The 12,591-nt window shown below is 46.1% G+C and overlaps 1 protein-coding gene across 1 annotated transcript in view; it reads left to right on the top strand.

Moving 5' to 3' along the window:
* Nucleotides 1-12,591, top strand: part of LOC149357305 (uncharacterized) — a 28,201-nt gene that overhangs the window by 9,301 nt on the left and 6,309 nt on the right. Inside the window, exons 7-8 of the mRNA XM_089584518.1 lie at nt 3,757-3,814; nt 4,218-4,369. The gene's annotated coding sequence lies outside the window, so the exon portion shown is untranslated. The remainder of the gene's footprint in view (nt 1-3,756; nt 3,815-4,217; nt 4,370-12,591) is intronic.

Genomic DNA, 12,591 nt, shown 5'->3' with positions numbered 1-12,591 from the left:
CTACCTCACCAAATAATCGGCTTTTTGATGCCGTTCTTGCTCAGTGCACACTGACAGCAGTTTTTCGTGGTGCAGCCAGATAGAATGTGCAATCTGATAATTCATTCAGTGTTGCATTTCACACAGGTGGAATTTAACACCTCTTAGTTTTGTGTATTCTCACATTTCATTAGGTTTACTTTTGTTCTGAAACATCGAGACAACTTGCGGCATTTATGAAGGAAGCCAGTAGTCATTGAAACCAAGGGAGGCTAATTATATTTCAGGTAAACAATTATTACACTGCTAATTTCTCATTGATCAACACCACCAATAAAAATAAAAACGTTCCTCTATGCTTTTCTTGGTTTCAGTGACTGCAGGCTTTCTGCATATGCATGTCTTAATGAGCCCCTCATTTCTATACCCTTGCCTTCTCATCTTGCTGTGTGGTCATTTAACTGTGCAGAATGACTGAGTGACTGCGCGCTCGAACCATTGCTACTGCCATCAGATTCAAGTGTTTCCTGGATGGACATTTTGTTCTGGGCTGAGATCCAAGACACTTGTGCAATCCCTTCCCTTACCTCCAGCTCTGGTTGCCTTGCATTTCTTTCCTCACCGTATTGTTGCAACTTGTCCACTAATGTGTCATATTGGTGAAGTTTTCATTCTGAGCGTCGCACTGTGAGGTTCTTAAAGTTCCGCTGGTGGTGTGATGCTCATGCTATGTTGAGATTTTTCTTCTTTTTGTGCAGTGCTTTTAAACCTAATACGTGTATCTGACCTATTATTAGGTATGCCATTGACATGTTTAGTGCTATGCCAAGAGCTGAGGTTTTTTTTTCTGCAGCTCTCATTTCTTTTGCGTTTCCTCTGTTTTGGCTACTTGTTCAATACTGTGCCATATCAGAATCAGAATTTTTTTTAGTGATTTGAACAATATTACAATGATATGCAGAAGGAGGTCCCACAGTAAAATGACTGAAAGGGGACCTCCTGTTCATAATTACATTGAGTTAAGTAAACTATGCGTAGCATTTAAAGAATGAAAGATGATACCGAATTTGTGCAGGGGTGGAAGTGCTGCGCCAATTGCGCCATGCTGTGCCAATTTTATCTCCTGCGCCTAAACGGCAATTTACGCCCATTGCAATATAGAGAGCCAAATTTAGCCGAGTGTTATTGTCAGCTGGGCAACATTGGGCGCCCGCAGACAAGCGAGATAGGCTGCAGGAAGTAACTAAAATGTGTGGTGAGGAGGGCAACAAGCTAGGACTCCAGTTCAGTTGAGCAAAGTCAGGGATAATGGTATTTAATGATGAGAGGGGAGACCCACTAGAAATACAGGACACTATGATAGACCATGTGAGAACTTATAAGTATCTAGGTGTATGACTAAGTGAAGGGAAAAATATCTGGAAGAGCATGAGAGGATTGTGAAGGATAAAGGAAAAAGGAATTCAGACATTATGAAGCATAGAGAACTATAATAGGTATGAGGTGGTTAGAGGGGTATGGAAGGGAATCATGGTACCGGGCCTCACATTTGGACATGCAGTCCTGCGCATGAAATCAGAAGTACAGTCAAGTCTAGAGGTCAGACAAAGAAGTGTAGGAAGGCTAGTCTTGGGAGCCCATGGGAACACTCCGAATGAGGGTGTCCAGGGAGATATGGGTTGGGCGTCGTTCGAGGATTGGGAGGCAATCAGCAAACTGAAATATGATCAGAGACTAACCCAAATTGAGGAATCAAGGTGGGAAAAAAAGGTGTACAAGTATCTGGACATGATATGTATTAACACAAAATAGAACCCGAAAGCTAAGAACGAAGTATCTACGGGTGAGGGATGGGACGCAGCAAAATACTAACGTGAAAGCGGAGGTAAAGGAGACGGAAAGAAAGATGTGGAAAGAAAGAATGCAGGAAAAATCGGCGCTAGGCATATATAGGACACGAAAACAGGACATCAAAAAAAAGCGATTATTCGATAATTCGCGGGGCAGTTCACTGCTTTTTGAGGCTAGGACAGGGACTGTGAGAACAAAAACGTATAGGTCCAAACTTGAAGAAGTGGATATTTTGTGCTTTGCTTGTAAAGCGGAAACGGAGACCATAGAGCACTTGATTCTGAGGTGCGCAGAACTTCGCCCAGCCCTCCCAGAGGGGGCAGCAATAGCCATAGAGATAGTGCTGGGATTTGCTGGGAAGGACGGGCGAGTGGATGGGAAAGGCATGAACGAAGAGGAGGTTGGAAGATTGGTGGCGGAAATCAAGGAAGCGGTGAATTTGGAGGGGAAAAGGATAGCCAAACTAGACATTGTAAGAGCGAAATTGAAAGAAAGGGAAAGCCGCCGCAGTGGCTCAGTGGTTATGGTGCTTGGCTGCTGACCCGAATGATGCGGGTTCGATCCCGGCCGCGGTGGTTGAATTTCTTTGGAGAAATTCTAGAGGCCCGTGTACTATGCAATGTCAGTGCACGTTAAAGAACCCTAGGTGGTCGAAATTTCCGGAGCCCTCCACTACGGCGTCTCTCATAGCCTTAGTCACTTTGGGACGTTAAACCCCATAAACCAAACCAAACCGAAAGAAAGGGAAAAGAAAAATCAATTAACAATGGGGGAAGTATAGGCTAGGTGGCGAAAGCTGCCGCCCGATACAAAGGGTAAAGCCATTATCATCCATCCATCCAACGGACGCAACCGCATCCGCATCGACAGCTGGGTTCGCTCATGGTGTGGTCCCTGCTCGTGGTGGTCGGCGCGGCTGTCATGAAAGGCTTGTACAAGCATGAATAAAAGTACTTTTAACTATTATCTGATAATATAACTTGAGCACGGCCGGTATAGTGCACTTACCTCACACAGCAAGCTGTATTTATTGTGCGGACAACGAGATACTAGGTTCACTTGCATAATTTGTATGCCTTTTTCATTAATTTTGGGCTCCAAGAAGAGGTACGATTTCGCGAACACATACGAAAAAACTTCATGATGGTCATTACGTGCATACATAGACCCCTCACTTGCACCCCTCGCTGGTCGACGCAACCCCCATCCCCGCGGGATGGTATGACGCCACGTGCGCAGCTCTAAGCAATAAACGCATATTGACACAACTGCAGAGCCAGCAGTCAGGAGCCAGTGGAGATAAACGGCGGTAAAAGTCGCAATTGACTAGCGGCGAACCAAACTGCCAGCGGTTCGGTTGTTTTGGATTCCGGACGCCTTGTCCCGGAAAACAACCGCCAGCGCGAGTGGGCCGGGCAAGCGGTGCACGCATATAATTTTCTTTACCGGAACTAATTTAACAAACGAATTACGAACTTGTTACATGTGGAGCTGCCACGGAATGGGCACCGGGCTTACTACCCGTCGTGCTCGCACCTCGCATGCAGTTGACATTGCTTTGGCTTGGCTTGGCCAGTGGTGTGATTACATCTCCACAGCAGGAAGTGTCTCCTGCGACCCGGTCGAAATAACGAAAGCGTTATTTCCACCCATGACATCGCATTCGGTTTAAAAAACGACGTCACGTCCGGCCATTTTTTTGTTTGATTCATGTTTTAGCCAAGCTAGCCGAGCCGAGCATTGCTTGCAGTAGCTTGAGAGTAGCTGGATGGACGGTCGGTGGGTCCTGCGCGCGCTCGTGTTGCCCGTGAGCAATTTCTCTGTTCTTTCTGTCTTTTGGTTTGCAAGTATTGAGTGATTGCCCGTTATCTGACATTCGGTATTCCGTTGTCAACTGCCTTGCGCCCAAATATTTTGTGTTTGCAGATCACCCAGGACTAGCACTGAGCCCGCTTGCCCGGCAGTGGACACAAAGGCCCTGAAGGTGAGACTAATCTGTTTTATCCTCAGTTCTGCTCAAAACCTCAGTGCAATTCGACAGAAAAGAATATGCGCTGAGTATGTTTTTGTACCTTTTGTCTGCCCGGCCCAACGTAACTCTTGGTCATGATTACCAGCTTTAGCGTGCGCCCGAAAAAAAGGCGGGAAACTTTTACAACAGCCCAGTTGAGCTAACCGTTTATACGATGAGTTTTGTACGCGGTCCGACTTTTTGTGACCCTGCTGCTAGGAAAGTATGTGGAATACTGACTTAATGGTTCATTTTACAGTTGTGTTGCTGTGAATCCATAAGGGCCGCTTTCTGAAACAGGTGCACTAATTGCGGTGAGATAAGCGATTACACTTTGGTGTCTGGAGCGCGTAAACATGTTCTTCTTTCATTTCAGAAAACAGCACTTGAAAAACCGAAATGCAGTTCACTCGTATGCACGGACCTTCCCGATTCCTGCTTGGAGTCCGGCGTTCGCTTACTGGCGCAGAGGCTGAACAAATGAGACGATAAAATGCGGAAGCAGTAAAGGCTTTAAGGCCCCACAGGGTGAGCTCTCCACCTTCTGTGAATTTTAAAACGAGTGCTGTGCCACCTGCACTGAGCATCGGCATTACATGGGGAAGGTGCTTGGACCCAGGCAGCTAACTAGCATGGAGCGCATGAGGCAACTGGAAAAGCAAGCTTTCTTTTAAGGCCTCTAAGCTTGAGACCGTATTACAGGTGATACTGCAAAGAGGCCTTAAGAAGGGGAGCATTGTGGACGAAGTGCTTGATGTCCTTTGATATTTTGGAAGCTTGTGAGGTGCATAAAGCTCACAAGACACTGTTGCAGGGTGTTACAGGTCATTGTGGTAATGATGCTTACGTGGCTATTTGCCTTGCATCGGGTGGGCAGTAGTTTTTTGCCCTAGCCATCACGTGGAATGAAGAAACAAAAAGAAAACTTGGGAACATTCACTCTTAAGATGGCTTTCACCTACAGCCCCCAGGTGAACAAAGCCTGCCTGTATAGTAAACAAAGCAACTAGGCTGTAACGGATCTAGCAAATTATAATTTTGAAAGCGGGCTTCCTGCTGTGAAACTGGGAGCGTTTGTGCTCCTAGAGACAAGCAGTGGCGAGAAGCCATAGACGAGTGTAGGTAGGACAGGTAGCTGAACGAGGGAGTTGTTCCGATATTTGAAGAACACATGGAAAGACAAGGACGAGGCGTTGTTTGTGTTGGTTCTTCTATGTTTGTCTTTTTTTTCCCTCAAGTTAAAAGTAAATATTTGTTGTAGTTTCACTTTTTGAGGCAGCCAAAAGATGGAGCACAGGGATGACTCACACAGCATTAGTGTTTTCGTTTCGTTCCTAGTGTTTTGTGTACTTGCACCTCTTGACCTCAGATGCGGCATTGTCATGATCTTATGTGGCGCTATACTGATAAATGATGTGTGCGGCACACATATGGGTGTGTGGCATTCAGGTTCAAAGCACCAACGTAGGGCTTCCAGTGCAGTAGGAATTATAAGAGGAAAAAAAGCCTCAAGGATGTGGATGGGCAGTTTAGCCCTTCAGTTTGCTTTTTTTGAAAAATTCTGTGGCAGGAGGTTACATGTCAGCCACCCCTTATGTAATGCTGCTTTTGGGTCGAGGTGCAGATAAACTGATAAATCAACAACAAAAAGTAGTTCCTGTTGAAACAGTATAATTTGCAGCTTTGGTGGAGGATTTTCTGTGGCCCCTTCAGGGAATGTTTACCCAGAAATTGTAGTTATTGCTTAATGCCTCTTGGTCCGAAGAACCAAACAGTTAATCAATTGCCCTCATGCCTCTTGATGAGGGAATCTGAGAGGTCGAAATGATAATTTACCATAGCTGTGAACAGTATTGGCTGGGTGTATCGCCGGAGAGTACCAAGGTCATCTACTGGACTGAGTGGTAAGAATTTTGGATTGGTTAAAGCACAGATGGCTTAACATCATATCGCCAGATCTTGCATTGTTGGCGTGTGTGATTGTTGCGGTGTGTGTGGCTGGTGAGCTGTGAACTTGGGTGTGACAAAAGTTGTAAGCTCAGCCAGAAATGCCTGTGCTGTTTGAGCTCTGGGCAAGAGCTTTGAGCGAGGCCGCTGCACTGCGTCCCTGTTGTACAGGGTCGTCCACTCTAAGTACGAACACGGCGCTGAGTGGCCGCGGGGCGTGAGCGCATCCAGCGTGGTCGCGCATCGAAGCTCTGCGGCGCAGGCACACACGGGCCTGGAGGCGGTGCTTCGTGTCGTCTGCTACAGCGCGGGTGCGCACAGTGCTTGCTCCGCGGTGAAGCGCGCCTAACTTTCTGCATGATTACAGCGCTCGTGTGCACCGAGACCGCACTGCGGGAAAGCGCACTAACTACAGCGCGTTGTCGCTAGTTGCGCGTACGACAACTCAGCAGCCTCTCGTCTCAGTGCTGTGATCTCGGTGATATGCAGGTATTGCTGCAAACTTGTCATTTCAGGTTTGAATTGATTTGGTTTATGGTGTTTAACGTCCCAAAGCGACATAGACATGCCTAACTCCTATTACAGATAACAAAGGGATTCCTACTTAATCATGTTCGCCCGAGGCATGAACACTGCGCCTAGAAGACTTCCCGCCTTAAAGGAGCCAAGATAGGAAGTTCCAACCGTCATAGGCTTGAAAACATAAAAACGTTTAGTAAGAGGCAGGTTGCCTTTAACCTTTGTCTAACCTCCGGCGGCAAACAGCCACGTTGTCGCCCAACAGGACACTTCTGGCATTAGCCGCCGTGGTGGCTCAGTGCTTATGGTGCTCGGCTGCTGACCCGAAAGACGCGGGTTCGATCCCGGCCATGGCTGTCGAATTTCGATGGAGGAGAAATTCTAGAGGCCCATGTACTGTGCGATGTCAGTGCACGTTAAAGAACCCCAGGTGGTCGAAATTTCCGGAGCCCTCCACTACGGCGTCTCTCATAGCCTGAGTCGCTTTGGGACATTAAACCCCATAAACCAAACCAAACCAAAACTTCTGCCATTAAGGCACTGGGACCACGCGGCAGCCCTGTGACATGAAGAAAGAAATCTGGAGAAAGGGTTTAAGCTCTACGATTAATGTCCTGCGGCTGGTAGCATGAGCTTCTGACCAAATAAACGCTCGCTAAGCCTGCCTAATTTTTCAAGAAATGATTGGGATGTAAACCAAAACTTCATGATGGTTTAAATGTAATTGTGATTTCTTTTCAAACTAACAAGACATTCTGGTTATTTCATAAAATTCGAAGCACCATCTAGCCATCTGGAAGCTCCTTCACGCTAGGCTGATTATAGGACCACTCGGACCTACAAAAGCAAGCCCGACAATCTTTGTCCCGCGGCTTAACAGCTGTGGCTGTAAAACATCCCATCAGCATTAACCAGCGAGCACAGAAAATAAAGCTTTCTATGAAGGTGAAATGCAAGAAGCCCGTGTACTGTGGGATGTCAGTGCACGTTCTGGGGTCCTCGACTATAACGTCCCTTGGTATATGTCGCTTTGGGACGTTAAACCCCATAAACCAAATAAATTCAAACCTGAAATGACAAGTTTTCAGCAATACATGCATATCACCGAGATCGCAGCACTGAGACGAGAGGCTGCTGAGTTGTCGTACATGCAACTAGCGACAACGCGCTGTAGTTAGTGCGCTTTCCCACAGTGCGGTCTCGGTGCACACGAGCGCTGTAATCATGCAGAAAGTTAGGCGCGCTTCACCGCGGAGCAAGCACTGTGCGCACCCGCACTGTAGTAGACTACACGAAGCACTGCCTCCAGGCCCGTGTGCACTCGCTAGTGATGCAAAACTATCAATAGTACTATCGATACTATCAATAGTTGGGCACTATCGAACTATCGATAGTGGAAAAGACTATCGATAGCCGGGTCGACACTACTTGTTATATAGTACTATCGATACTATAAAATCAACCACGCATACCCACTGCATCGTAAACTTCGTTTCCCGGGTGTGCGGTATATAGAGCTCAACATATTGCGCCGCAGGTGCAAGAAAGGCAGCAGAGGCTCTCTGCGAGGCGATCTCCCAGGTGTTCTCTGAAACTGCGTTTGAGAAGCTGTGGCAGCACACGAGCACAGCAGCGGCGCGCCTAGGCTTGAAGGAACCTCGTATGTCAAGGCCGACAAAACCCCCTGCGAGACGACACCTGTTCAGCCAGTTGGACGTTAAGGCCGCGCTGGCAAGGAGTATTGTGGTACTACCGACCTTATCATAAGTGAAAGAAAACAGCTTTTTGAGCAACCGGGCATGGAACAGATCGTAAAACTAGAAGACATCTTAACCAACGCCACTAGAGGTAGTCGGTATACAGCAGAACTAGAGGCAGCTTTGGGAGAGCATGCAGTTCCTTTTGACTTGTGCAGACTCTCGGCGCAGTTTATGCTATTACCAACTCTTCTAAACGGCGCTGATTCCACTACAACTCAGGGGCATTTAGGAGATCTTACAAAGGGAATCGCAAAACGTGCACGAGTTGATGGATCAGGTGGTGAGGTATGTTCAGCTTTTGTTTTCCATGCCAGCGTCTGTCGCTTCTGGGGGACGCGCTTTTAGTGCTCTGCGCAGAATAAAAACGTATTTGCGCAACCGAACGACTCAAGAGAGATTATCGCATCTTTTTATTTTGCATATACACAAAGAAAGAACGGCGCGCCTAAGTTTAGACGACGTCATCAGGGAGTTCGTGAGCAGACAGCGGAGCGAGCAGCAACCTTTGGTCCCACCTAAGCACCAGAAAGAGCAGCACTGTCCGAAATGTCTCCTGCTTGAGTAGTATTATTGGTAACTGTATACATGTACTGAGCGCGTTTGCTTGTATTGTGGTATTTAAACTGTTGTTTTATGTTATGGTTTTGTTCATGCGCAAATTGCCTAAATATCTAAATTTAATTGTCATGTCAATTAATATGTGCGCACTGAAAATTCATTTTGAAGTTTTTTTCTTGTTAATGCTTGCATAATATGCACCATCTAGCGATCAAAGAAACATTGCGTAAGCAAAACAATTTTGTTCACACAGTTAATTATTCTCTCTCGAGCCAAACTTGGATTGTAATATCTGCTGAAAAACCTATAATAAGTACATAAACAAAAAAAAAACAAACAAGTACGGAACGCTCGCGCTAGAGCGGCTGCTAAGGCTGACGAGATGATTTTGCTCAGTGTTATTACCCATCGGATAAATCGTCATACGGGCGTCTCTCATAGCCTTAGTCACTTTGGGACATTAAACCACACAAAACAAAACAAACCAAATCACCGTACGTACAAGCTAAGTCGGATATCAAATTCAAGGCCTGCAAGGATAGCGATGTCTGTTAGTATATGAAAGGAACAAGCAAGCTGAACGCGAGAAATGTGAGCATTGAGTGCAGACCCCTGTAATTTCTGTGAAAGCGAAGAAAACAGGCATGCAGGTCTCACCCTGCCTCGGCAAACGGGTATGTGCATTAAACACTATGTTCTTGCCTGGTTCTTGTCTTCCGAGCGTAAAGGAGAAGTAGTGGAATGACGATGAGGCTAGGTCATCTTAAAACCGAATTTTCGTGCAGCAAAGAAAAGGCACAGCGCGAGAGGGATGACTGGCAAGAAAGACGAATGCGGCAGTGCGCGTGAGAAGCGCTGTTAGAAGTCAACTGCACCAAGCACCACGAATAAAATCCCATTCAGGCTTAACTTGCTCCAATACGAAACAGTACACGACACGCTCCGTCGAAAAAGCAGTACCATACCTTTTGGAGGCGCTGATATGAACCAACCGAACAACGTCGACATCTCACAAGATAGTAGCCTAGCCCTCGCTCCGGTTCGGTCTGAACATAATTTGGTAAAATGGTCGCTTCAAAGTAAGCTGCCTGGTGAATGTTTGAACCTATTCTTTCTTATATTTATCCCCCATTGATAGCATAACTTGGGCTTGAGCGTGGGAGCAAGCATCACAGTAAAGAGCAGAGTTAGCGAAGCTAGGCAAACGAGACGACACCGATGCGTGTAGACGAGGCTCCATGCTTGCTGCGTGTAGCGACGTCCTGTCGTCTGCTAGTGTCCCATTGCAATGCAATGGGCCCTTATTTTTGATACGTCTTTCTCGAAGACTTCGTTGATCTCCTCGCTCAGTTGACAGCGCAACAGGTAGGCATTGTCATGTAAAAAGACGAGAACGACGAAAAGACGAAATGCTAAGTCGGAAAACAAAACTGGAACTGAAAAACCGTGCTGAGGTCCAATTTCATGCACTGCCAAAGGCTGACTTCCGGGACAAGGCCACTTACTTCCGGTGGCTTCATTTTTGGGCGCCCGATGCGGCATCCAGCTCCCCTAGTGGAGATCAGTGGTAAGAGGTATGATAGTGATAGCTGCATTGCGGGCGGCATCAACAATCGCACACTTTTCATACTTTTTGTGTGTTGCCAGTTATGCCAGTTCGTCAGTGCTTTACATTTTCGTGTTTGTGTGTTGTCAGTCTGTGAGAAGAAGCAGTTTTGCAGAAGGAAATCTATGTGCCTACAGAACAAGGATAACTTCGTGCAACCCGGTGAACGCCACTTTTGCAGCGTGCGCGTTTGAAAACATGGTCCTGCTTTGTGCGCGTGTCCCCAAATGTCACCGTGGAGTCACGAAAGATTCGGGATTCCTTGTTAACGCTTTACGTAGAATTAAAGCCACAGAAGTGTATAACCGCAATACCGGACAAATTTTCTTCAGTGAAACCTGCCGGAGTTATTCCTTTAAACCTGCTATTTCAACACTTGCATCTGCGGGCAAGTAAACGCAACAGGTTACAGGGTTGTAACTGATGTTCAACTATCTAAATTCATTACTTGTGTGTCTTCTACCGTGACCGTGCCATTCACTCGGTCGCCAGTGAGCTTTTTACGCCTTAGTTCTCTTGTAGCGGGCTTTAGCAAAGACAGCATGTTTGTGGCGATCGATGTATGCGTTCTCCTCCGTCCGTAATCAAATGGAAAATGCTACGGTTAGTTCTTTCGCTGGTATGCATGAAAAGCGTTCACGATGCACTGTGGTGACTTGTGCAAGCTGGAGGACCATATCCAAAAAGGTGGTACCTGTAGCCAGCAGTTTATGCCAAAAACTGGTGCAAACAGCCACCAGTTTCTGCATCTCACCAGGCTTTTTTTGTATATACAGGTGGTCACCCTCTGCATGCTGGTATGGTTCATGGTATGTAAGGTAGCACAAAACGGGACAAGGGACAGAAAAAGACGAACACAACACAGCGCCTGTGTTGTGTTCGTCTTTCTCTGTCCCTTGTCCCGTTTTGCGCTACCTCACATACCATAAATCACAGTTACCGACTCGCCCAATTTTCTACCCTTCTGAATGGTGGTATGGCATGCAAGTATAGAAGCCTTTTTCCAGGTCCTAATCGCCGCCACCCAAGAATGAAAAGTGCATGTTACCCTAGCATTGCACTAAATGGTGTGCTTTAAAATACAGCACTGCCTGCATTGTAGAGCAATGCTGGTGTTGTTTCTCTTTTTTTGTGTGTGTATGTGCTGTGCCTGTTCTCTGTGTTCTCGTTTTGCAGGCATTGGAGGAGCACCATTAGCCAGAGGAAGAACATTCCAGAGGAAGTTTTCTGCCAACTGATGTCGACCCAAAGCTTGACTCTGCTTTCCTGTAAAACAATGTATTGAGGGACATGTCTTAGTACCACACACCAAGATATCTCCCCTAGATAAATAGATAACTGTTGGCATCTCCTTTGTATCTAGCCTGTGGCGAGTGCCACCTCGCCTAGTGAGCTAAAGTCGTTCATTGTTTTATTTTTCTACAGTCCTTTCCTTATTTGTAAGCTTTGAATTCGCGTCTATTTTTTTTTCAACATTCAAGGCTTTTTTTGGTATCCTGCGCTGTATTCCTCCAATTTCTGCGATGTGCTGTGCAGTTTTTTTATTATTATGTTCGTTGGAGTCTGATGGCTCATTAGCCATTGCGTGCTTTTGTAAGAGTTTCTTGCAAGTTACACAATATCTCCTCTAAGTTTACAAATTGTCCTCCCTTCCTTAATTTTCATTATACCCCTTTCAATACTAACCATTATTGTATTTATTTCATATCTACTTTTTTGTTGGTTAGATGGCATAATATTTGTGCTTGGAAGTCTCAGATGAAAAGATTGTATAAAAGTAAGACAGTAGTTGTCTTTGCACTGCAGTTGGATATTCAGCTTGAAATCGCAGCTGAGGAAATCTTTTTCTGGTTGAGCAAATCTTATGGTTTGTCATGCACGTTTCTTACTTCCCAGATTGAAAATAATCTATTAGTCAACACAGCGGCGCAGTGGTTATGGCGCTCAGCTGCTGACGCGACAAACACGGGTTCAATCCCGGCTGCGGCGGTCGCATTTCTACGGCGGCGAAATGCTAGAGGCCCGCGTACTGTGCAGTCAGTGCGTGTTAGAGAACTCCAGGTGGTCACAATTATCCCGAACTCTCCTCTGCGGTGTCCATCAAAGCCTGAGCCATTTTAGGGACGTTAAACCCTTTAAAACCAGACCATAACACTGTTTTGAATTTGGTTTGGCTGGTTGGTTGTCATTCATAAGTACTACCATATTTTTATGTTTAGTAATACCTCCAAAGTGGCAATGGAGAACATTCCTGACCTACGATGGCAACTATAGTCCAAATAGTGAAAATGTTTTTGTGGAAAAGCACAGGGTCACATTGTAAGCTGCAAGTCTTGCAGTGACATGTTTTGAAAACCTTA

The sequence above is a fragment of the Amblyomma mixtum genome, chromosome 3, assembly GCF_055824585.1.
Source record: "Amblyomma mixtum isolate Tamu chromosome 3, ASM5582458v1, whole genome shotgun sequence".
Classification (NCBI taxonomy): Eukaryota; Metazoa; Arthropoda; class Arachnida; order Ixodida; family Ixodidae; genus Amblyomma; species Amblyomma mixtum.
The sequence above is the reverse complement of the archived record's forward strand: the minus strand, read 5'-3'. Positions and strand labels throughout refer to the sequence as shown.